Below are 25,163 nucleotides of genomic sequence, written 5' to 3' on the forward strand. Positions count from 1 at the left end.
TTCAAATGTGAAATTTAGCATTTACTTTACATTCACAATGTGTGAAAACCATCACTTCTATCTAGCTCCAAACATTTCTATCAACCCCGAAAGAAACCAACTATTATCTTCCCATCACTTCGTGCCCAGCCCAGCCCCTGGCAACCACAGATCTTCTTCCTGTCTCTATGTATGTGTCAGGGTGGATTTTTGATATAAATGGAATCATATAATATGTAACTTTTATGTCTGGTTTCTTTCCCTCATTATAAAGTTTTCAAGCTTGATCCGTGTTGTAGCATGTGCTAGGACTTCATTATTTCTATGGCTGAATAATATTCTTTGTATGTATTATGTCACATTCTGTTTATCTGTTCCTCAGTTGGTGGATATTTGCATCCTTTCTACCTTTTGGCTATTGTGAATTTTGCTATGAACATCTACATACAATTTTTTGTTTGAGTAATAGTTTTCATTCTTTTGAGCAGATACCTAGGAGTGAAATTGCTGGGTCATATTGCCATTCTCTGTTTAATTTACTAATCATAAATCTTTCTATTAAGATGTATTCTTTGCTGTGTTGATATTATGGCTAGGGAATCTGATAGAGATTATATATATATGTGCAGGTACAACTTCACATACCAATTATTACTGTAACATATAGAGAGATATGTATCACAGATATGTGTATACATGTGTATATACATATATATGTCATATATGATAGGCCTGAAAAGTAATCTATGTTAATAGAAAATGTTTTCCTCATAATATGTATTATTAACTATAATGCTATTGATTAATGACTATATGCCAGATTTTGTATTAAGTACTAAGATTTTGAACATGAATAAGTCACCTTATACATGGTTCTTGCCTTAAAAAAATTAAATCTAAATGAATACAGAAAAAAATACAGGAGAGCTAGGGAGAAACGAAAGGTAAGTCTGATCCATAATGGGACAGATAAAAATCTTGTATGCGTTTAGAATTGAAAAACAAAATTTATGTGGCCTTTCAATCTGAAGATGCTTATATGAGGGGAGGATCTATTTAATAAGATCATTCTATTGCCAAGTTTCTAAAAAATCAAGAGCCAGGGCAAATGAAAGTTGGATGGCTTTGGAAACTAAAATAAACTAGCAAATTGTACTTACTGAACCTGGATCCAAACTGTATTCTGCCAATCTCCTCTGAAGCTGGGAACTGACTTTTCTGTATACTGGTTTCCAACATGGAATCACATTTCAGTTAGGTCCCCACCCAGATGGAAGCACAGATGCAGTAGTGGCTGAAAGATTCTTTTGAAACTAATAAGCTGGATTTCCTTGAGATTCAGGAACACTACATGAAAAGGTTTCCAACTTTGGATTTCTCGCAACTTTGTATCTCTCCTGCTGTTCCCTATGAAACTAGGAGAAGATACTAGAGTAGATTAGGTGGTTCAGATCATTTTACCACCCTGGTGAAGTTAAAATCCATAGCAGATGGATTTCAAATAAGCCTTCCACCTCAATACTGCATCTCAGTCTTCCAATCCAGATGTATATATTAGTACTCTTGATGCAATCACTAAAAGAAGTACTTACAGCTGTATAATCAGCTGCAAAATAACTTGGTGTAATTCACATGACTGGTTTATTTATTTATTTTTTAAGATTTTATTTATTCATTAGAGACAGAGACAGAGACAAGAGAGAGAGAGGCGGAGACACAGGCAGAGGGAGAAGCAGGCTCCATGCCAGGAGCCCGACGCAGGACTCGATCCCGGGACTCCAGGACCACGCCCTAGGCCAAGGGCAGGCACTAAACCGCTGAGCCATCCAGGGATCCCCACATGACTGGTTTATGACCAGCAACATCTCTGTCAAAATGACCATTGTGTGACTATTTAAATATTTTGGTTTTACTAGATTCTTCCCCTCAGGTGTTTAATAACTATCAAACAAGAATGAAGAGCTGGGGGGATCCCTGGGTGGCGCAGTGGTTTAGCGCCTGCCTTTGGCCCAGGGCGCGATCCTGGAGACCCGGGATCGAATCCCACGTCGGGCTCCCGGTGCATGGAGCCTGCTTCTCCCTCTGCCTGTGTCTCTGCCTCTCTCTCTCTCTCTTTGTGACTATCATAAATAAATAAAAATTAAAAAAAAAAAAAAAAGAATGAAGAGCTGGGTAAAATGGTGAAAAACTTCAAAGAGGTGGCCAGCATCCCTGACTTGGTTTATGTATACAAATTCTGACATGGGGGAACCCTGGGTGGCGCAGTGGTTTAGCGCCTGCCTTAGACCCAGGGCGCAATCCTGGAGACCCAGGATCAAATCCCACGTCGGGCTCCCGGTGCATGGAGCCTGCTTCTCCCTCTGCCTATGTCTCTGCCTCTCTCTCTCTCTCTGTATGACTATCATAAATAAATAAAAATTTAAAAAATTTAAAAAAAACAAATTCTGACATGGGCATATAATAAATAAGTAGCATCTATAAGCATTTTGTATACAGATAGAGAATGTTGCTATTACCTGTTTATATTTTTTCTTTCTCTTGATTGAATGAAAGTTACTTAAGGAGAGTTTGTTTTTTTTCTTTTCTTTTTTTTTTTTTTATCCCAAACCCCACAAAAGTCCAACCTACTGGTGATAGATAAATGATCAATTAAGAATGAGTGAATTCAGATGAAAATTCTAGGTATCTTAATGGTTTCTAGTGATGACTTTCAGGTTCATGTATCTAAACTCTTCTTTCCATTTTCAGACAACATGCTATTTATAATGGGCTTATTCATACTACATTGATATTAATCTTTTACCAGAATGATTTAATCATTAATGATTAAAAATGGTTTTTTTTTGTATAAAACATTTAATGTTAACCTACAACACAATGGGAACTTTTATGAAAAAAATTTAAAGTACACTAGATTTCTTCAGTAAATTATCAGGTAAACTATTCAGGCGCAGTACCAAGTTGGGACACTGTATCTTTTGTGGAGGGTTTTCCTGTTTGCTGCATTCCTCACAAGTCCTAAAAAAAAAAAAAAAAAAAAAAAAAAAAGGAAACAGTTGCAAAGTGGAGCTCCTTGTTCAAGCACCAGGTAATACTCCCCTGATTTTGCATTCTGGGGGTTATCACTCTTTCCTCCCACAGTCATTTTCTGAAACTCTTTCCTTGGCCTTGGCACCATTAGCAATTTTCATAATGACTGCTCAGCTGAAGATTCTAGGTTCCTTATTATTTTTTAAGAGATATTCTCTGATCATTTTTTATCCAAACATCACAGTGGAGGCAAGCAAGGACAAAAGAAGTATTTGCTGCAGGAAATTCTGCAGAAGTGGAAGAAAAGACCAGAAATGCCCCACTAACTGCAGAAATTCAACGGACTCCAACTGGGTGTCTTTGCTTGGTCATTTCCCATGTCATTCAGTTGAATTTACAACGTCAGTTTTGGGATGCAGAAGAGAACTTGAAACAAGTGTTTTTTTTTTTTTTTTAGGCTGATGGCTTGCTGTTTGATAAACAGCTGAAACAACCCGGAGGTGATCTGGAAATGAGCGAATCCTTGCAGATCATCGGCTTCTCAGTATTTTCTCCCTTGCAGGTCCCATGGAGTTCCGAGGTCCTTGGGAGTAACAGATTGTACTGGCTTTAAGTGACAAAATGTGCATCCTTCCTGGAGGAGGAAGGGAGATGACACCTATGCAGCAGCCCTACGGTAAGGAGACAGGAATGGGGTCTGAGCAAAGCAGGCTTGTTTCCACATGGACTAGGAAGGAACATGTGCTTCAGATAAAACTTCCTGAAACCTAAAGTAAATGGGTAGGCCATCCCAAGAACCGTACCGACATACACTTTTTCTTAACAGTCTGGCATCTGACCTCCTTCCCTGAACAAGTATTGAAAGGCCAAGAGACATAACGTGCACGTTGTAGAATAAGATGCAGACTGAATTAAGGAAAAAGTTTTACAACTTCCCAAAGATGTGTGGGCAAAACACCCAAAACAATACCCAACCTAGAGGAGGCCCTTAATATCCTGCCCTTCTGTGTACTGCCGGGGAAATAGCTATGAGTTTGACAGGGAGGGAGACTCAAAGTTATGTGGGAAAATTCCTCTTTGCATGGTTGTAAGCATGAAGCAGACTTCACATAAGGCTGAATAGAGAACATGCTTTATCCTGGTATCCATTCCAGTTACCTTTCATGCCAATAGACAGTGACTTCCCACTCATCCGGCCTTGAGGCAGCAGTAAACAAAATGGAATAATAGGCAGTGAGGAGCAGAATTAAATTAAATTTTCCTAGAGATGGTGTTTTAGACATCTGTGCCAAGACCACTGGGTAATTCCCGGGCTCCCTAGGTGGTGCCTTGTGAGGTTCCTTATTCTGTCCCTTACCCATGTTTACCCCAACCACTGTGGGATGCAGAGGAGAAGCCACGTACATCACTGCTACCTAAAAGAGAAAGAGTTGCCCTTAGATTTTAGGGAAGCAAGAGAGAAAGCCTTTGGAGACTGCAAATCTACCACGTTATGTTTTATCTTGATATGAAGCCTGGCCTCAAAGCATGCTAGGCTCCAGTTACTTCAGTAGGTTGCTGTGTTACAAGTCTGCACCAGTCTAGCTATAGAACACTTTGGAATATTTGCCAGCTCATGCTGACATCTGTTAATAATACATGGCATGACCCATGTACCCATTACCATAAACTCAACCAAAGAAGGGACATCCATCCAGAGGTTAAAAAACCCCTATTACCTCAAAACAGCAATAGAGGGAGAGGATTAAAACCTGCCTCCAGCAGGTGGCTATATCAGAAACTAACTGTACCTTCCAGCAGTTTACACACACCTGGAGTTCTGTCTTGGCTCCCTTCAAGGTTTCTAGTTCTATCCTTGAACCACCACCACCACCACCACCACCCACTTCTCCCACTGATACAGGCAGGGCACCATCATGGGGTTCTGCTGGTTCTACCATTGACCCTGCTAGTCCTTTGATAAGGCACCAAGATTGGCAATTCAGGAACACTCGGGGCTGGGCAGGAAGAGCACGTACACATCAGAAGAGGAATGAAGAGCTGCTATCCTTTGGTTCAGATTGCATAGTAACCATCTAGTACAGATTCCAAGGGACAACTGCAGTTAATGAGTATACACAGAGTTCACACTGCATATATGGGGATATCTGTACAGAGACTTTGTGGGGCAATGAACTCCAGATTTCTCCCAATACTCCAAGCGAGGCGCATAGATGGTAAGAAAGGACAGCAAGAGTTGGACAAAAAAGAACAACCTCTCTAGGAATGTGAGAGGGACAATGGCAAAAATAAGCACAAACCAGCCCAGGTCACCTTTATTACACTCTTGTGGGCTAAGGAGCCCAGAGCATGAATTCATGGGCTTAAGAATTGGCTCTTTATCAAATAAAGTTAAAAAAAAAAACCCAGCTATGTTGTGGGACTCAGGAAATTTAACAAAACCCCCTACCCCTGGACAAGCAGAGCAGGACTGACTATTTTGGGCTGCACCCACCTTGTGCTGACCTGCTTATTACTTAGGGGCACAACATTGTCAGTCTCATTCCTTTGGTCATTACAAAGCAACAAAAAACATTTAGAAGTTATTCATAAAATGTGGGAAGTTCAAGGAACATCTCTCTTCTGTGCCTCTTCTCTGGTGGTGGGAGAAGCAAGTCGTCAGGAGATGCTGCAGTAGTAGCTGGTTGATAGATGTTTTTTTCCACTTTTATTTTTCATAAAAGCAAGGATGAATGAGAACTAGTGGGAATGTCCCCTTCCCCAGTTGGGACAATGACTGGGTCGAAGTCCTTCGACCTTTCTTTGGAAGGTGTGTGGTGCAGAGGCAGTAGGGAAGGGTGGGCTTGCCAGTGGGAACGTTCACTGCTGACCTTCGCACACACACACACAGGTGGTGACTCTTTTGGGCTGCATGGTTTCTGATCCTCCCTTAGGATACAGCAATCTTAAAAAAAAATATTGTATTATAATAATAATATGAATTTCTCTCTCGGTTTTTGTTTGTTTGTTTGTTTCTCCATTTCTTTTAGGGATTAGGAGGGGAGAGGGAAGAAAAATGTCATTCATCTTTCAGGTCCTGAACAGAGAACTTCTGTGTGGCTAAGTCTGGCCTCCTGAAGTGTGGGGGTGTTGGGCCACTCCTCTGAAGGGATGCAAGGCAGCACCCGCCGGGGAAAGTTGGCTTCAATCTGAAACTTTTCAGGGCTTTCTTTCAAGGAGAAGAAGTAGTCATGGATTACTGTTAGAGACTGCGAAAAGTGGAATCATCTCTCTACTCGAGAATCATTGGCTAATTTGAAAATGATCTTGACACTTTCAGGGTCATCAGGGGAAGGCTCTGGGGGCAGATACTCCAGCTTCCCCTCCTTTTCCTCTTGTAGATTCCGCGCACCTCTCTCCTCTGCCAACTTTTGCTGTTGCACCTCCTCCTCCTCCTTGCGCCCCTTCAGCTCTGGCTCCTCCCGTGTCTTCCTTTCCTTCTCCTGGTCAGCCCTGAGAGAGGCCAGATAGGCCTCGTCTTTCTGTTGTCGCAGGACCTGGGTCTGATTTCGTTCTTCCCTTTCAAGGCGTTCTGACACGAGGTAAGTCTGGTTTGCATCCATGATACATGTCAGCTGGTTAATAAGGTCATCGGGTCCCACTGCAGTCGTTCTCTGATCCTTCAGCATAATCAAGGCCAGGAATGGATAGGTGTTCCCTCCTAAACCCTGCAAGACCCTATATCCCTCAGGTTTATTTGCGGAGCATGCCCAGCGAAGCATCCTAGTGTTTATTAGGGAAATAACTTCAGGGCCCAGAGTGTGTTGCAACAGAACTCATCGGAGTCCTGGGGATCATCTCCATGAAGACAAACCAAAAGCAACCAAAGCTCCCGCTTGGCATCGTTAAGTGCCTGGCTGTACGTTCCCTGGTGGAAGGCAGGGTGTGCCCTCCCATATTTCTCTTCAAAAGAGAGCATAAATGAAACAATGTCCCCAACGGGGTCAGTGACCCAGCTGCGAGGGGCAAACCTAAATATATCAAGTATTGTGTAGGTAAATCGGAATGGAAGCATTATTAAGTAATAACCCCATCCAGGCAGCCCCCTTGGCTGTGGTCTTGCAATAGCCTAACTGTAGAGCCTGTGCTCAACTGTATTAACTTGCAGGGGTCAGGATGGAGGTGGGTTGAAAACATCTGGCACACCCTCTTGTTCATTCAATCGGTCCTGTACAGCAGCCTCTATGTCCCAGTAATGCTGTTCCAAGGGATGGCAGCATTGATCCATAGTTGCTATGCCAGTTAGATCCTGAAACTGCAGCAGTTTCTCTGTCTGCTCCTGGGTTATATCCGGCTCCTCAGGCGCTGCCATTTGGCCGCCGCCTCTACGCTTCTTAAAGGAATGATTTGATTACCTCTTATTGTAACATAATTTCCTGTTTTGATTTTCATACTCTGGGTGTTTTGTTTTGTTTTGCCTGTTTAAAAATTTTCCTCTAATTAAGTTGCTGATTTTAAAAATACATTACTCAAGGTTGCTTTTTCTTTGAACAGAATGAATAACAGTGCAGAATGACCACATTTAAAAAAAAATTACGCTTGAAACAGTACTTAATTCCATGTTATTTGCCATATTCAATTCGGTTTTCTTTTGTTGCTTAGCCCTATAAGACTACCTTTATATAAATAATATTTCCTTTCGAGCACTAGCCATATGAATTAACAAATGTCATACCTGAACTCTGACTGAATCATATTAATTTTGTCTTAATAATTATGTAAAAAATAATTATGTATATGTGCATACTTTTTTGTGGGGAAGGAGTGTAGAATAAAAGAAAGAATGAAAACAGATCCAGAATATTTTTTCATTAATGTATCTTGAAAAAATTAAAATGTACTTGTCCATACAAGTACATCTTTATTAAGATGAAACTTTGTTCATAATAAATAATTCTGCTATAAAACGTCTTAAATCCATAAGCTTTGTCAAAATGGTAAAATTGCTGAATAAACTGGCAACATAACTGGAAAGAAAACACAGACCTATGCACACAAACACACATTAAATAAGTAGCCATGAAGTCACAGTTTGACCCAGTGAAGAATTTAAAACTAGAAGCAAAAGGTAGTCCTTTTATAAATTGCTGATCTCCTCATACACCTTGTTGCTACGTTAGTTGTTTTGCTTAGGAAAGAGGATCATTCTGACAGCTACAGTTTGTGTTTCTCTATAAAATTGGAGTTGAAATATTATAAGATATTCTTATGATCTGTTTGATATTTTTAAGAGTATTATTTATACAATATTGAAATAATGAGGAGACATCTAGTCACATGTTTTTTATTTACCAAAATTGGGCATCTTCTATTACCTCCATGGTGGCATCCAAGCCATTTCCCAGTTGGCTTTGTTTAGAGAGGTAAAATTAACTCATTCTCTCACCATCAAATGCCTAAAAGCCCAACTGGGAAATAGAGAGTAAGTAAGACCAAGAGAGATGATATTTATTGTCAAAAGGGATAACAGCTTAATAACTTAGTTATGACTTCTATAATAAATAAGTTTGTATTACATAGATATCACATATGTAATATTTAAATATTACAAACATGTTACTTATATAATGTATAAATATATAGTTACTCATATATATTAGTATATGTATCAATTGTATATAGATAGCATTGCTATTTCTTATATATATACCTACACACACAGAAGTATATATTGCATATGCCCTGTTTGTGTGTGTGTGTGTGTGTGTGTGAGTTAGGAAAATGTTAAAACAAGATCTCAATTAGAAATTCAGGTCCTAAAGACCATTCTAAGACATTATACTTTATTTGCTATGTGAGTTGTGTCTTGGAGCAATACTTCTGAAAGTTTGTTGCTTAAAGGAAGCATTGTGCTATACATTCCTACCTTAATGCCAGTTAATAAGTGAGGTAGGGGAAAGCGTCCATGAAGCTCCCTGGAACCTATTTGCTATACTACTCTAGGAACACTTTTAGTTATCTAAGCCCTCCTTATTGTTGTTATTTTTGACTTCATATATCTAGGGATCAATATATACGAAGTCATCTTTAACATCTGAGTACAACTCTGTTCCCATTATTCACTCACAGTCCTAAACACGGGATTTGGCGATTTAGCAGGTATTCCTTGAGTGCCTACTGTTGGTCTAGGTACTGAGTGAGCTATGGCTGGAAATACAATGAAGAGATTCCCATACTCATGAACTTAATAGTTTAAGGTAGACAAGGAAATGATCATATAAAATGCAAAATATAAGTGGCAGCATCTATAAATATAGAAAGCAGGTATTTCCTTAACTTTGAATGGCCAATCTGCATATATATGCAGCCCTCTGGACTGAGACCTGCAGTGCTCTGGAATTCAGCCAAGCCCAGAAATGATTTATTCTGGAAATTTGCTCACAGAGATGGGACTCAAAACATGTGGCTGATTCATTTTTGAAAACTTTTATTGAAGATGTAGAGACTTTTTACCTTTATTTACTTTTAGGTAGAAGTCAAATATTTCTGAGGGCTGTGGATTACTGCAAACTGAGTTTTAAACTATCCAATGGTGTTAAACTTGATCAGATGCTCTGAAAAGATAGCATGAAGTTTTTTTTTTTTTTTTTTAGATAGCATGAAGTTAAAAGTAAATTGAAAGACTGTAAACCTATTACTGTTTTCAATTTGAATGTTAGTTTGTGATTTGAAATTAGTGTGGAAGAAAAAAACAAATATCCAGTGATTAAAACTCAGAGCAGCATTGCTAAAACATTGCTCCAGAGGGGAGGGCTATGAAAATCCTATACAAATACATTCAAGAAGAGGTTTAGTTTTAAAAGGCAACAAAGGCAGTAAAATCTGTATTTTTCCATTCACAGTGTAAACTCTTTTAAATGCTCTTTAGCTACTTGCTTATCATATCTACCAGAGTTTAATGTAGAGAAACATGCTGAGTAGAAAAGTGAGCCCACATGAAGGAGCCTGGAAATGTTATAGAGCAAAGCTTTTTCAAAAAGTATTTATTTTCTATATGGCCAACAGCAGAAAGGCATGGGACACTATGGTGTACAGAGAGTTAAACTGTGTGCGTGTCTGGGGGTGGGGTGGCAAATGTAAGAAGAAATACTAATTCTGAGCCCTCAAAAACCTTTCCACTTTTCTGATAGCAAACTCTATTTGAATATGCATGTTCAGCCTCTCCTAAGAGAAATCTTGTTCCTAGCCAAGAAAGGTAATGTCATATCAATCTAAACATTCAGCTATACATTGAATGTGCTGATCTGGTCATTAGGAACAAGGATACTGGTTACACATGCACTATTTCTGTTACCTGTTTCCTAAGAGATATCAAGATAATTGCTTTTTGTGCTTCAGTAATATTCTATGCATAATATTTCACTTGCTGCATTATTTTATAAGTATCTACCTCTGTATATATCTCTCTGCTTGAGGACGGGTACTCTTAATTGTCTTTCTGTTTGCAACACCTAACTCAGTGCTTGGCAGAAGGTTGGCACATGGTGTTTAATTCAAGGAATGACTATGTTTTTTGGCAGGCCAACTTCCTCTATAACTCACCAAGTACGGTTTTCTTTCTTTAAAGACTTTCTAAATAGAATGTATAAGTTAAAGGGCAAGAATTAATTATTAACAATTTGCCTAAGAAATTAAGTCTCTAGATGGCATAAATCATATGCTATCAGTAACATTCATGCTTCTGTTGAAAACCTATCAACCCTTCTACAATTTCAACTTACAATCTAAAATGTGAAAATATTCAGCTGGAGATGATCAAACCCACTGGGCTGGACAGAGCAATAGGTCAGCACCTTTGCCCACATCCACAGCCTGGAGGTGTTAGAAGGTAAGCAGCGCCTTCATCATTCTGGCAATCTATTTTAGTCTAAGTCTACATCAAAAGCCTGTCAGGGCTCAGTGCTGATAACAAAGCACTATCGCTTTTCAAAGTGACAGAGCATAGTGACATATCAACACTAGGACTTAAATGAAAAACCCCTTCTAATTTAATGGGGAATCTGCTGAAGCTGTATTCAGCCCAGAATCCTGGTTTTCAATTAAAACTTTTTCAGGGGATCCCTGGGTGGCTCAGCAGTTTGGTGCCTGCCTTTTGCCCAGGGCGTGATCCTGGAATTCCGGGATCGGGTCCCGCATTGGGCTCCCGGCATGGAGCCTGCTTCTCCCTCTGCCTGTGTCTCTGCACGCCCCCGCCCCCATGTGTATCATGAATAAATAAATAAATCTTAAAAAAAAAAACTTTTTCATAGCAAGAGAAAAGTTTGGCATATCCTTTCCTTTTTTGAGGCAGTTATGGAATTGTGTGGAGAAGACAGTAGTATGGTGTAGAGATGGCCCGGTACTAGCTAAGTACGTATGAGCCCTTCTCATCCACTAATTGCAGTTCCAACAGTATAACAAAAGTCTTACCTAAAACTCATACTGCTGAAAAGATCCTTTCTCTCAACACAACTTTTCTTCAATGAATGTTTTTTTCTGACACAGAGCATAAGAAGACAAAGGGGAACAATATATCAATTACTTACTACCTGCTTGTGCCAAGTACTATCAGTATAGGGAGGGGAAGGGGCTCTCACCTATGTTATTTCATGTAAATATTACCTATGCTATTTCATTCCTACTAAGGTATAGAATGTAGATGTCTATTTTCATGTTTTGTTCATACAGAAAAAGAAGCACATGAGTAATTAAGCAGCTTCTGTATGGTCACACACCCATTAAGGGGTAGAGTTGCAATATGCCCACCTAGTCTTTTATATTAGCTACAATATTGCTAAAATTTAAATGTGGAGAACTATGGATAACATCAACGTGCTGACATAATTAAACATTTATTTATTTATTTATTTATTTATTTATTTATTTATTTAATGGTGTTTCTCACTTGCACTTTCCTTTTTAAAAAAAGATTTCATTTACTTATTCGAGAGCGAGAGAGAGGGGCACAGACACAGACAGAGGGAGAAGCAGGCTCCCCGCAGGGAGCCCGATGAGGGACTCGATTCCGGGACCCTGGGTCACGCCCTGAGCTGAAGGCAGACACTCAACCGCCGAGCCACCCAGGCGTCCCTCACTTGCACTTTCCTTAAACGAATTTCTTGAAACATATATCTTAAAACAAGCTTCGTTTTTTGGGTATCTTTTCTTAAAGGTTTTATTTAAATTCCAGTTAGTTTCAGGTGATTAACAATTACATCAAGACCTAAAACCGTAAGAGTTTTAGAAAAAAACAGGGAAAAAATATCCCTGATATTGGTCTTTGCAATGACGCATTATATATGACACCAAAATTATAAGCAATAAAACCAAAAAAAAAGTGAGATAATATCAACTTAAAATACTCTTGCACAACAAAATGAAAAGCAACCCATGGCAAGGAAAACGGTATTTGCAAACAGCACTTAACATCTAAAATATATAAGAAAATTCAACAGCAAAAAACAATCTGATTTAAAATGGGTAAAAGATTTGAATAGACTGTTTTCCCTGAAGAAGATATGCAAATGGCCAATATGTACATGAAAATGTCCTTAACATTACTGATCATCACAAAAGTGCAAATCAAAATCACAGTGAATGTTACCTCATACTTGTCAGAATGGCTATCAGGAAGATAAGTGATAACAAGTGCTGGTGGCAAGGATTTGAAGTTAAGGGAATCCTTGTGCAAGTTGGTTGGGAATGTAATTCAATATGGGTACTATGGAAGGCAATATGGAGGATGGAGGTTCCTCAAAAAATTAAAAATAGAACTCCATATGATCCAGCAACCACCCTATGGTTACATAACCAAAATAAAATAAAATCCCTCTCTGAAAGAGATTTCTGTATTTCCATGTTTATTGAAGCATTATTTACAATAGCTAAGACATGGAAACAACATACTATACATAAACAAATAGATGAATAAAGAAAAAATATATGAATATTATTCAGCCATTAAAAAGGGAAACCTGCTGTTTGGTTTTTTTTCTTTTGTTTCGTTTGTTTATTTTTTTAATTTCTTTTTATTGGAGTTCAATTTGCCAACATATAGCATAACACCCAGTGTTCATCCCATCAAGTGCCCCCCCTCAGGTCCCATCACCCAGTCACCCCAACCCCCACACCCACCTCCCTTTCCACCACCCCTTCTTCGTTTCCCAGAGTTAGCAGTCTCTCATGTTCTCTTGCCCTCTCTGATATTTCCCCACTCATTTTCTCTCCTTTCCCCTTCATGCCCTTTAACTATTTTCATATTCCCCAACTTAATGAGACCATATAATGTTTGTCCTTTTGTGTGTGTGTGTGTGTGTGTGTGTGTGTGTTCCATCCTTGGAACAAAAGGATGATTTATTTATTTATTTTATTTTTTATTGGTGTTAAATTTGCCAACATATAGAACAACACCCAGTGCTCATCCCATCAAGTGCCCCCCTCACTGCCCGTCACCCAGTCACCCCCACCCCTGCCCACCTCCCTTTCTACCACCCTTTGTTCGTTTCCCAGAGTTAGCAGACTCTCATGTTCTGTCCCCTTTCTGATATTTCCCACTCATTTTTTTTCTTTTTCCCTTTATTCCCTTTCACTACTTTTTATATTCCCCAAATGAATGAGACCACATAATGTTTGTCCTTTTCTGATTGACTTATTTCACTCAGCATAATACCCTCCTGGTCCATCCACGTCGAAGCAAATGGTGGGTCTTTGTCGTTTCTCAAGGCTGAGTAATATTCCATAGTATACACAGACCACGGTTTCTTTATCCATTCATCTTTTGATGGACGCCGAAGCTCCTTCCCCAGTTTGGCTATTGTGGACGTTGCTCCCATAAACACTGGGGTGTAGGTGTCCCAGCGTTTCACTGCATCTGTATCTTTGAGGTAAATCCCCAACAGTGCAATTGCTGGGTCGTAGGGCAGGTCTATTTTTAACTCTTTGAGGAAACTCCACACAGTTCTCCAGAGTGGCTGCACCAGTTCACATCCCCACTGACGGAGTAAGAGGGTTCCCCTTTGTCCACATTCTCTCCAACATTTGTTGTTTCCTGTCTTGTGACTTTTCCCCAATTCTCACTGGTGTGAGGTGGTATCTCATTGTGGTTTGGTTTTATATTTCCCTGATGGCCAGTGATGCGGCGCTTGTTGGTCATATCTATGTCTTCCTCTGTATGATTTCTGTTCATGTCTTTTGCCCATTTCATGATTGGATTGTTTCTTTGCTGTTGAGTTTAATAAGCTCTTTATAGATCTCAGATACTAGCCCTTTATCTGAGAGGTCATTTGCAAATAACTTTTCCCATTCTGTAGGTTGTCTTTTACTTTTGTGGACTGTTTCTTTTGCTGTGCAGAAGCTTCTTATCTTGATGAAGTCCCAATAATTCATTTTTGCTTTTGTTTCTCTTGCTTTCATGGATGTATCTTGCAATAAGTTGCTGTGGCCAAGTTCAAAAATGGTGTTGCCTGTGTTCTCCTCTAGGATTTTGATGGAATCTTGTCTCACATTTAGGTCTTTCATCCATTTTGAGTTCATCTTTGTGTATGGTATCAGAGAATGGTCTAGTTTGATTCTTCTGTATTTGGATGTCCAATTTTCCCAGCACCATTTATTGAAGAGACTGTCTTTTTTCCAGGGAGAGTCTTCCTGCTTTGTCGAATATTAGTTGACCATAAAGTTGAGGGTCCACTTCTGGATTCTCTATTCTGTTCCATTGATCTATGGGTCTGTTTTTGTGCCAGTACCACACTGTCTTGATGACCACAGCTTTGTAGTACAACCTGAAATCTTGCATTGTGATGCCCCCAGCTATGGTTTTCTTTCTTAATATTCCCCTGGCTATTTGGGGTCTTTTCTGATTCCACACAAATCTTAAGATGGTTTGTTCCAACTCTCTGAAGAAAGTCCATGGTATTTTGATAGGGATTGCATGAAATGTGTAAATTGCCCTGGGTAGCATGGACATTTTCACAATATTAATTCTTCCAATCCATGAGCATGGAATATTTTTCCATCTCTTTGTGTCTTCCTCAATTTCTTTCAGAAGTGTTCTATCGTTTTTAGGGTATAGATCCTTTACCTCTTTGGTTAGGTTTATTCCTAGGTATCTTATGCTTTTGGGTGCAGTTGTAAATGGGATTGACTCCTTAATTTCTCTTTCTTCAGTCTCATTGTTAGTGTATAGAAATGCCATTGATTTCTGGGCATTGATTTTGTATCCTGCCACGCTACCAAATTGCTGTATGAGTTCTCGCAATCTTGGGGTGGAGGCTTTTGGGTTTTCTATGTAGAGTATGTCATCGGCGAAGAGGGAGAGTTTGACTTCTTCTTTGCCAATTTGAATGCCTTTAATGTCTTTTTGTTGTCTGATTGCTGAGGCGAGGACTTCCAGTACTATGTTGAATAGCAGTGGTGAGAGTGGACATCCCTGTCTTGTTCCTGATCTTAGGGAAAAGGCTCCCAGTGCTTCCCCATTGAGAATGATATTTGCTGTGGGCTTTTCGTAGATGGCGCTTAAGATGTCGAGGAATGTTCCCCTATCCCTACACTCTGAAGAGTTTTGATCAGGAATGGATGCTGTATTTTGTCAAATGCTTTCTCTGCATCTAATGAGAGGATCATATGGTTCTTGGTTTTTCTCTTGCTGATATGATGAATCACATCGATTGTTTTACAAGTGTTGAACCAGCCTTGTGCGGGACAGCTTCTCATTCTTGTTTTCCGTGACCTCGATAGACAGTTTTGAAGGGATGTGTTGGTCAGCTATTTTGTTTTTTTTTTTTTTAATTATTTTTTTATTTATCTATGATAGTCACACCCAGAGAGAGAGAGAGAGGCAGAGACAGGCAGAGGGAGAAGCAGGCTCCATGCACCGGGAGCCCGACGTGGGATTCGATCCCGGGTCTCCAGGATCGCGCCCTGGGCCAAAGGCAGGCGCCAAACCGCTGCGCCACCCAGGGATCCCATGGTGAGCTACTTTGTTGCAGGAGCCTCAATTTGGGTGTGTCTGATATTTCTGTCATGAGTAGGCTGGGAATATGGAATTTTGGAAAGACTACCACAGTGGTGAAGTGCTTCTGTGCCTTTCCATCCCATCTCAGTTGGGGGTGCATGAGATTCACACAGCATTACTGCTGACTTTCATCACTGACTTTTGTCACTCAGTTAAAGTTGTGTGTGCCAGTCTGCTGCCCCAAGTCACTGTTTCCCTCTCTCTACACTCTGTTGTTTAGAAGTGTGCTCTAAATCTACCCCACCTTTGGGGTAGGGGGTGGGGAGGATTTTCCTTCACCTCCTGAAGTGAGGAGTCTATTGTTAGGAATTCTTTTATTTTTTATTTTTTAAGATTTTATTTATTCATTCATGAGAGATACAGAAACATATGCAGAGGGAGAAGCCAGTTCCCCGTGGGGAGCCTGATGCAGAACTCAATCCCAGGACCCCAGCATCATGACCTGAGCCAAAGGCAGTTATTCAACCACTGAGCCAGGTGCCCCTATCTGGAATTCTATTAAAGCAAAATTAGCCTTTTCTCCCCTATTTGTTCATTTGTTTATATCAATATAAACTTGTGTATATTTATTTCATATTTTGGTCATAGTCCAATGCCGTATTATTAAGAAATCTTTTTGAGTGACAAAAAAAATGAATTAAAGTATCTCCACAATGCTCTGAGGTTGGTACCATTATTATGTCCACTTTACAGGTGAGGAAACTGAATCTTAATGTCAAAATGGCACAGGCCAGATTTGAATCTGTCTGGGTCAGGCAAAAATTGCTCCAGGTTGCTTGCAGGAATTGTCTGCTGGATAACAAACACTTTCCTCTCTCTAGACTTCAGAGGATCCAAACACATCCAGGCCTCCCCTTCTCAATTACCTTCTTCCCTATCCCTTACCCCAATTTGCTCTATTAATTAATTTGTACTTTTATAAAGTTTCTCTTGCCAGAATGTTGAGCAAAAATCACGTCTACCATTTCCACACAGCAGTTATTTCTATCTTCTAAGTTCCCTCCCTGTCTTAACTCCTTGGCATCCATTGTTTTATATTCTATTAGCTCATATGGGCAGAGGACTTGGCAGTTTGTAAAATGCTTTCACACATCATCTGATCCTTGTGATGTCCTTATGAGGTAAGCATCACAACCAATGTGTTTCCCATTCTCTATGGGAGATAGTTGAGGTCAATGAGCCTGAGAAACTTGCCCAGGACCCACTGCTGGGAAGTGGTAAACCCTATAAGGCAGAAGGAACACCATGTAGAATGACTCAAAGGCAAAAACCAGTATGGGACATTTGAGCCAGTGCCCACTGTTCATTATGGAGTATTAATGTGTAACACATTGGTGCCTATTCATATTACTTATTCTTTTTGATTCATTCTTGGTAGGTTTTATGCTTCTAGAAATGTATTCATTTCTTCTAGGTTATCAAATTTGGTGGCATATAATTGTATATGGCAGTTATTTTCTGATCATATGCATTCCTGTAGTGTCAGTTGTAATGGCTCCTTTAGTTTCTAATTTTATTTATTGAAATCTTTTTGTCTTGTTTAGTGTAGCTAAAGGTTTGAGAGTTTTATCTTTCAAAAATACACGTACATTTTAAAGATTTGTTTTGAGAGAGAAAGAGAGAGAGAGAGAGCACACAGGTGGGAGGAGAGAGAATCTCAAGCAGGCTCTGCACTCATGACCTTGAGATCATGACCTGAGCTGAAACCAAGAGTCAAAGGCTTAACTGACTATACTACCCAGGTGCCCTGATATATATATGTTTATTTATGTATGTAATATGTATGTCCAATGTGGGACTCAAACTCATGACCCCAAGATTAATAGTCATATGCTTTACTGATGGAGCCAGCCAGACACGCCTGTTTTATCTTTTTGAAAAACCAGCTCTTAGTTTCATTGATTGATCATTTTTTATTGTTCTTCTAGTCTCTATTTCTTTTATTTCCAGTAAATACCAGTGCATACCTTACTAGGTATGAATCTTTTTCAGCTTTGTCCAAAGGTTTGACATTACCTGTCCAATTAAGACAATGAGGATAATATATACTACTTAGATAAAACTCAGCGCATCACCTGCATGTTTTGCTATTCATTTTGCACTCTCTATGACATTATACACACTTTTTACCCCATCATCAGATGCTATGTCCTTTAACCCACTGATTGCAACTTATTTTAAAGTAACTCTTAACTTCTCTCTGATAGATAGCTAAAGTTTTGATGGAGTGACAAGGAGTTGTAAAGCATAAAAAATTTTTAGATACAAAATGGCCCTTTTGTATCTAAAGGATAACCTTAGACCCTATAAGCTCTCTTGAACTGTCTATTTCCTGTAGGCTTTGCCCACTACTTATTATTTTTCCAACACTAGCAAAATGACTATTTCATACAAATATTTAAGTGTTTTGTTGAATTAATGGACAATATAAAATGTGTATCGGGGGTCCCTGGGTGGTTCAGTGGTTTAGTGCCGCCTTCAGCCCAGGGTGTGATCCTGGAGACCCGGGATAGAGTCCCAAGTTGGGCTCCCTGCATGGAGCCTGCTTCTCCCTCTGCCTGTGTCTCTGCCTCTCTCTCTCTCTCTTGTGTCTCTCATGAATAAATGAATAAAATCTTTTAAAAAAGTGTATCTAGAACAGGGATAGGAGAAGAAAAGAGAGAAAAAGGCAAACATACTGGGGAAAGTTAGTTGAGAAAATGAATTCTACCAAATGGCTCATTTTTGTTAGGTACCAAGTTGAAAGTACATCCTCTTTCTTAATTCTTACTCTGCCTTGTCTTCACCTTCATCAAATGAAAACAAACAAACAAACAAACAAATAACTAAAGTTGATCTATGTGAAGTTATACAATGCCTTAGGGTTTTTTAGAACATATAAGTATAATGAAATTGGAACCATTAATTGAATCACACAATAATTCTACAGAGAAGAGAAAAAAATGTATTGAAAAGAAGAAACTGGTTCATAAAATAAGATTAAAAAATACATCTTTTAAAAATAAGATTAAAAAATACATCTAATCTTTTAATAAGATTAAAAAAATACATTTGAGTTTCAAGTTTAAAAAAATGCCAACACCAAAGACTGGCATCGAGTGGTAACAGTGGCAGTTTATTAATAATCTGTCATGTAAAGCTGACACAGTATATGCTGAATTCTGCTCTGCTTTACAATGAAATCCCATCCAGTTTATTACTACCAGAATTAAATATGTTCTATTGAAAGGCTTTAGTAAGCTTAAATATGATTTAAAGTTCTTTTTCCAATACATTTATTGCTTTCCTAACACCTTATTATCAAGAAGTCAGATCAACAAAAGTCTAATCTTGATTCTCCCACATATCCATGGTATACCAAACAGGGAGCAAGATAAAACACACATGTTTATAGGGGTTGATAGGTTTGCCTTTAGACAAATGGAAAAGTCATAGCAACTAAATTACTTGTTTCTGACACGTTGGGAGCAGGGAGGAGACTGCTGGAAATAATATAGGGTAAGTATTAAATAATAAAGGGTAAGTATTAAAAGTTACACCTGTAGAATTCACAGATGGATAATTTATTTAATCAGAATCAGAATTGAGCTATCCAGATAGGAAGAATCTATTTAAAGGTGTAAAAAGGTGATTGTCCATATTCAGACTAAAGGATTTGGAGGAGGTATTTTATAAGTAAACATTAATGAACCAGATTTTCATAAATGGTAATTGAAGTTAAATTCCATTTTTTCTACGTATTGTTCAGTTTGGCTATGCAGGATTATATCACCACCAGTTACCTAACATATTTTACATGACCTCTGTTAGTGTCAGGCTTCCAAAAGTGTGCTATGAGGATCTGAGGGAAGACAGGCTAAAAAGCATATGAGCCAGTCCAATTAGTAGAAAGGTTAAGAGTCATTACACAGTAAAACAACTGGAACAGAGTTCAGGATTTGGCATAGCGATCAGTAAAGAAATAAGTAAAACTCTGTACTATAAATATGTTGAGTTAGAATACTAGTTTTCATCCATCAGATAGTTAAGAGTATTCTTATTACTGAATAGTAAGACCATAATCTCAGATACACTTGTCTTTATTCCATGATTAAAACGTTTTTCAAATGAAACTTGAGAATTTGTGTCTATTTCCAAAATCTCAGAATAGAAATATAAATACAAAAGCTCTGCAAGATTTCCAACTTTAATCTCTTTCATTGAAAATATTAATCATCAAGTAGCAATATTCTAACACCTACTACTAGATAAGAGTGCAGAGAGGAGGATGTGGGGAAAGAGGATACCAGGAAGTAAGTATACTACCCAAGATAAAATTTTGCCATGGATAATAGAAATGAAAAGGTGTGTGTGAGTGTATGTGTGTGTATTTCTCATTTATTGGAGAAAGCATTATATAACGGTACTTGTTAATAAATTTCTACAAAGAAGAGGTTTACAAGTTCAAAAGAAGAATAGAAGAGAAGTAGAACAGCAGAAGCCTCAGTTTTCCCCATTCTAAATTCAGGCAATTGGAAGTGACAATTTTTAAAGTTTCATAATTCTCAGATAGACAATTCCAAGTGAATTTCCATAAACCATAATTGACTCATGATCATTGGCTAAGTAGCTCAACATGTAATTCACCATGTGAATATAAATGGAAACTTTGGTCAAAATAAAAGTGTCTTAAAAAAATAAATAAAAGTATTTTTTGTATAAAATATTCAGAATATCAAGGTGAGCACTTCCTAAGGAGCTGGATTTGTTGGCATTATGTGTGCAAAGTGTTAAAGAGAAAGTACATAACACTGGATTTAGGAAAACCTCTGGGAGCATGACATAATGCACATAATGACTGTACTGTAGCCATCAGCTTCCAGGTGGTGAAGGGTTGTAGTGTGCTGTGGTAAGTGGTATGTTGTGGTAGGTGGCATGTTGTGGTACGTGTGTGTACACATGCACACAATGGGTCACACGAACAATTACATTCTTTTTCTTTTTTCTTGTCTATTTTCGCCCCCCCCACCCCCCGTTTCTTATTCCTGACCATACTATGGGCACTTGCCTTTTTGGAAGCTAACAAAAACTCGTTAGCTTCTCCCTGAGCTATTGCTTAAATAATTTCTTTTTTCCCCGTCTCACTCACTCCTTAAGCTTCATTTGGTATAGTGAAGACAGCATAAGCTTTGGAGGCTATCATGCTGGTAACATATGGAAAAGTTATGATTATCTGAGAATCACAGACTTTTAACTATGTACAATACGAGAGTCCCCTTTTCCTCCTTCACGTTTTAAATTCCTTGTTTCCTTCCCATTGTGCTTACATATAAAAATATACTTTGTTCTTCATTCTGCTCCAAAACAATTTCCCAAACGGTATTCTAAACACAAATCTGTGTCAGAATCCTCTTGGGACGCTTGATGAAAATTTCACTTCCGAGGTTTTACTCTAGATCTTACCAAATCAGACACCTTGGATGGTATGGGTACCTGGAAATGTGTGCTTTCATAAGCTTGCTTTGGGAAATGTGCACATGGAAGTTGCATACAACTGATCTAAACCATTATGCTTACGCAGTGGTTTAACAGTCTTGTATTAGGTTCTAGAAACTATTTTCTGAGAAAATCTTAATCATAGCTGGCAGGCTGCCTTCTAAATTTAACATAAGAAAAACTAAAAGTGGGAAATGGAATTAATTGCCCTTCGCAACAGTTCAACCTGGACGGAGATGATTGTGGGAGCACTGCACTCACTTGAATAACTCACCAGAAACCTGTGGCTGACTCTTCCTTTTGTGATTTTTGATCGTCATTCTGGATTCCTTGTATTACATGTTACTAAATACTAATAAATGTATTGCTTATTCATCTTTTCTTTCCCTCCTATATCCTAATTTTAGAAGAAAAATATCGTAATATAGTACAGAAATCATAAAGGACAGGGTTTATGGGTAAGAAGACAATTTTGTCACTCTTCTCTGAAAATTTGAGCATTTAAATGACAATGTGACAATATAATAAATATTTTTATTTCTTTAAATTTGTAAAAGAGTTTCCTGAATATTTCTCACTGCTTGTTTTTTATAGATGAAATAAACTGCTTCATATAGTAGAAGTAAGACAGCATGACATGTGGTTTGTCATTTCAAACCACAAATTCAATTATTGGTGTATGAAAACACATGGGTATGTTGAGTATAGTTCCATAGGATAACTTTTAAAAATTATATCAGAATATTGTGTGTGTCTTCAGTTACATGATTATTTTCTCTAGGAAGATCATAGGGCTTCAAATGAATGAGTGAAACACACTTGGCTAGCAATATTTTAAAATCATTTTTGTTTCAGTTAAAGTCACTGATGCTGACTATGAAAAAAAGAAGTATTACATTTTGACTGTCCAGTTTCCCCTTCTCAGAAACTATGTACAATCAAGGCCATTTTGTATGTGTTTCCTTTGCTATCTTCCCATCTCCATTGGCTTTTCCTGGGAGTTTAAGTGGCTGTCACCCCCCAGCACTGTGCAACACCTCTCTAGGGGCCAGGAATATCCTGGCTTTTCTCATACAACAAAAGGAAATCCTTTGAGGTCTAAAACATTAAGTTTTCCTAAAGTAACTAGAAAAAAAGATAAGAGAGCCCTAACCAGAAGCAGTTGGGTTTATGGAATACAGAACCCTAATTATCAGCTACTACAGACTGGCTAGGCTGTCCCCCCATATGTCATATCGTACTTTCTCCCATCTCTTTTAAGGGAGGAGAAGTTCCACATGTAACTAGCTATCTTTGAAGAAAACAGATGATGTTTTATCCATGTGCAGGATAAAAGAAATCTTTCTTCTTTCTGGAGGGTCAGTGATATATTGTCAAAAGTCTCAGATGTTTCAGCATTTACTCAGAAGTCTCTTTTATTTTTATGTAGAGTAAACAAAACATCATCCTAAAATTCCAGAACTCAAAAAAACTTAGAAATCAGATTATTCCACTATCACATATTTATAAATGATAAAATGAAGACCAGAAGGCTATACTTCTAGAAAATCTTACTAGATGGAAACATTCCCCTTATCTGCCTTCACTACTAGCAAACCTCGTATTCTCTCTTTAAGATCTAGTTCAAATTTTCTATCTGTGAGGTAGGACACTTTCATTGACTCCCACAGGCACTTATTATTACCCTGGCCTCTCCTATAACATTTGTTTCATATCCTTCTAATACGATCTATCATCTCTGGTACACCTCTCTGGCTGTGAAACCTTGAGCGAGTTTCATATCTTAATCTCAATTTTACTGCAATAAGCAACAGTCCCTCTCTCGGGGATACTATAAGGATTAAAATAAATAATCATTGTAAAGGATTTAGCACATTTCCTGGTACATCATGCATGCTCAACAAATCTTAGTGTTGTCAGGCTAATTTACGTATCCACATGTCCTTCCCTTTCACTAATTGGGGAGTTCCAAAATGAGCTCTTATTTGGTCAGTAGCCCAGTGACTGGCACTGGGTGGTGCACACTTTACCCTCAAGAAGTCTGCATTGAACATGTTAAAGAATGAATCTTTGTTTTGTTTTGTTTTGTTTTGCTTTTTTTGTTTGTTTTTTTGAAGAATGAATATTCTTACATGCCTGGTCCCTCATAAAATCCTTTCTCTGTCATATATCCTTCAGAATAGGCACAATGCCATTTAATCCCTTAATCAAAATTATTTCCAAAAGTTTAAAATAAAACATAGAATAAGCCAGTGCTTTGGTTATGTGTGTCCTTAGCAAAGTCAGGATTTTCTGTTTTACTTGAGAAATTTCATACCAAGTATAATTAATGTGTCCTTCTATGATTTCTCAAGAAGAAAATGTAGTCCCACCCAAATATATTGGATTTTATCCTTAATTTATATTCAACCTTTTCCTGATGCTGTGATTTGACCTGAAAGTATTGAAGTTATATCTCTATTTCATGCGTGGGCAAATGCTCTAGCCATAGTATTCAAAACAATTTTGCATGGCAAGCTTTTTCTAGAACATTTTACCTGTCATGCTTGAAATTTACATTAGAAGAATAATTGACTTCCTTACTTAATGATATCTTTAAGGAACTATGAAAATTCATGAATAAAATTCTATTTTAGAATAATTTGAAGTAAAGAATCTTACTTTAATGATTCAGTTAATAGATAAACGCATACTTAAATATAATAAAACATGCTGTTATAATTATCAATTTTGAAAATAATCTATGATGTGAAAAAAATCAATATTCACAAGGATAAACATGTTTACTCTGTTACAGACTTACTGTAAAATTATGATGCCGTAGGAAACCCATCTCTATCACAGACTTCTATCTGGGTAGTCATACAGATCCTATGAACACAGGAACCCAATGCTATTAATAAGAGACAGATTAGAGGGATCCCTGGGTGGCGCAGCGGTTTAGCGCCTGCCTTTGGCCCAGCGCGCGATCCTGGAGACTGGGGATTGAGTCCCACGTCGGGCTCCCGGTGCATGGAGCCTGCTTGTGTCTCTGCCTCTCCCTCTGTCTCTGTGTGACTATCATAAATAAATAAAAATTAAAAAAAAAAAGAGAGACACGTTAGAACCTCTTCAGGTTAGAAACAAACTTCACAAAGATTTTTGTTTGAATTAGGTATTAGTTGATTATAAATGTTATCACTTATAACAGAGGAAACTCAACTTCTTGGCTTCAGAGACTTATCAAAATAAAAAGCCCCCCTTAGCTAAAAATTTTCATATAATACTTTCAGGGATAGTCTACCTTAGGTAAATGCATTTTACAGATTTTAGAGCAGGGGCAAAAAAGCTCATTTTAAAGATCTACACTCAAAAAAGAAAATTAGCATTGCCCCTAAATTATAGATGCTCCTAGCTTGTGATTTCTTCATTGATTCAGATATTATGAAATGGCGTTTTCAAGTTGGCAGAAAGGGTAACGGGAAGGTGGATCTCATTTATGCTGCTTCAAAATATTTAGAGCATTCGTAATTTCTCTCCCCCCCCTTTCTCTCTCTCTCACACACACACACACACACACACACAATTATCTCCTATAAGTATAAATATCCAGCACAATAGAAGTATCAACAGAATAATAATTACCGTATCTTTTAAAGTTGCTATATATTTT

The 25,163-nt window shown here is 38.2% G+C and overlaps 1 protein-coding gene and 1 pseudogene across 1 annotated transcript in view; both read right to left on the reverse strand.

Moving 5' to 3' along the window:
• LOC140597426 (piwi-like protein 1) overlaps positions 1–24,436 on the reverse strand; it is a 57,403-nt gene extending 32,967 nt beyond the window's left edge. The window contains exon 1 of the mRNA XM_072745692.1: positions 24,315–24,436. The gene's annotated coding sequence lies outside the window, so the exon portion shown is untranslated. The remainder of the gene's footprint in view (positions 1–24,314) is intronic.
• On the reverse strand, positions 700–24,450 carry LOC140597427 (FAS-associated factor 2 pseudogene; annotated as a pseudogene).
• Positions 24,451–25,163: the final 713 nt, after the last annotated feature.

Source organism: Vulpes vulpes, unplaced genomic scaffold (genome assembly GCF_048418805.1).
Source record: "Vulpes vulpes isolate BD-2025 unplaced genomic scaffold, VulVul3 u000000740, whole genome shotgun sequence".
NCBI classification, from domain to species: Eukaryota; Metazoa; Chordata; class Mammalia; order Carnivora; family Canidae; genus Vulpes; species Vulpes vulpes.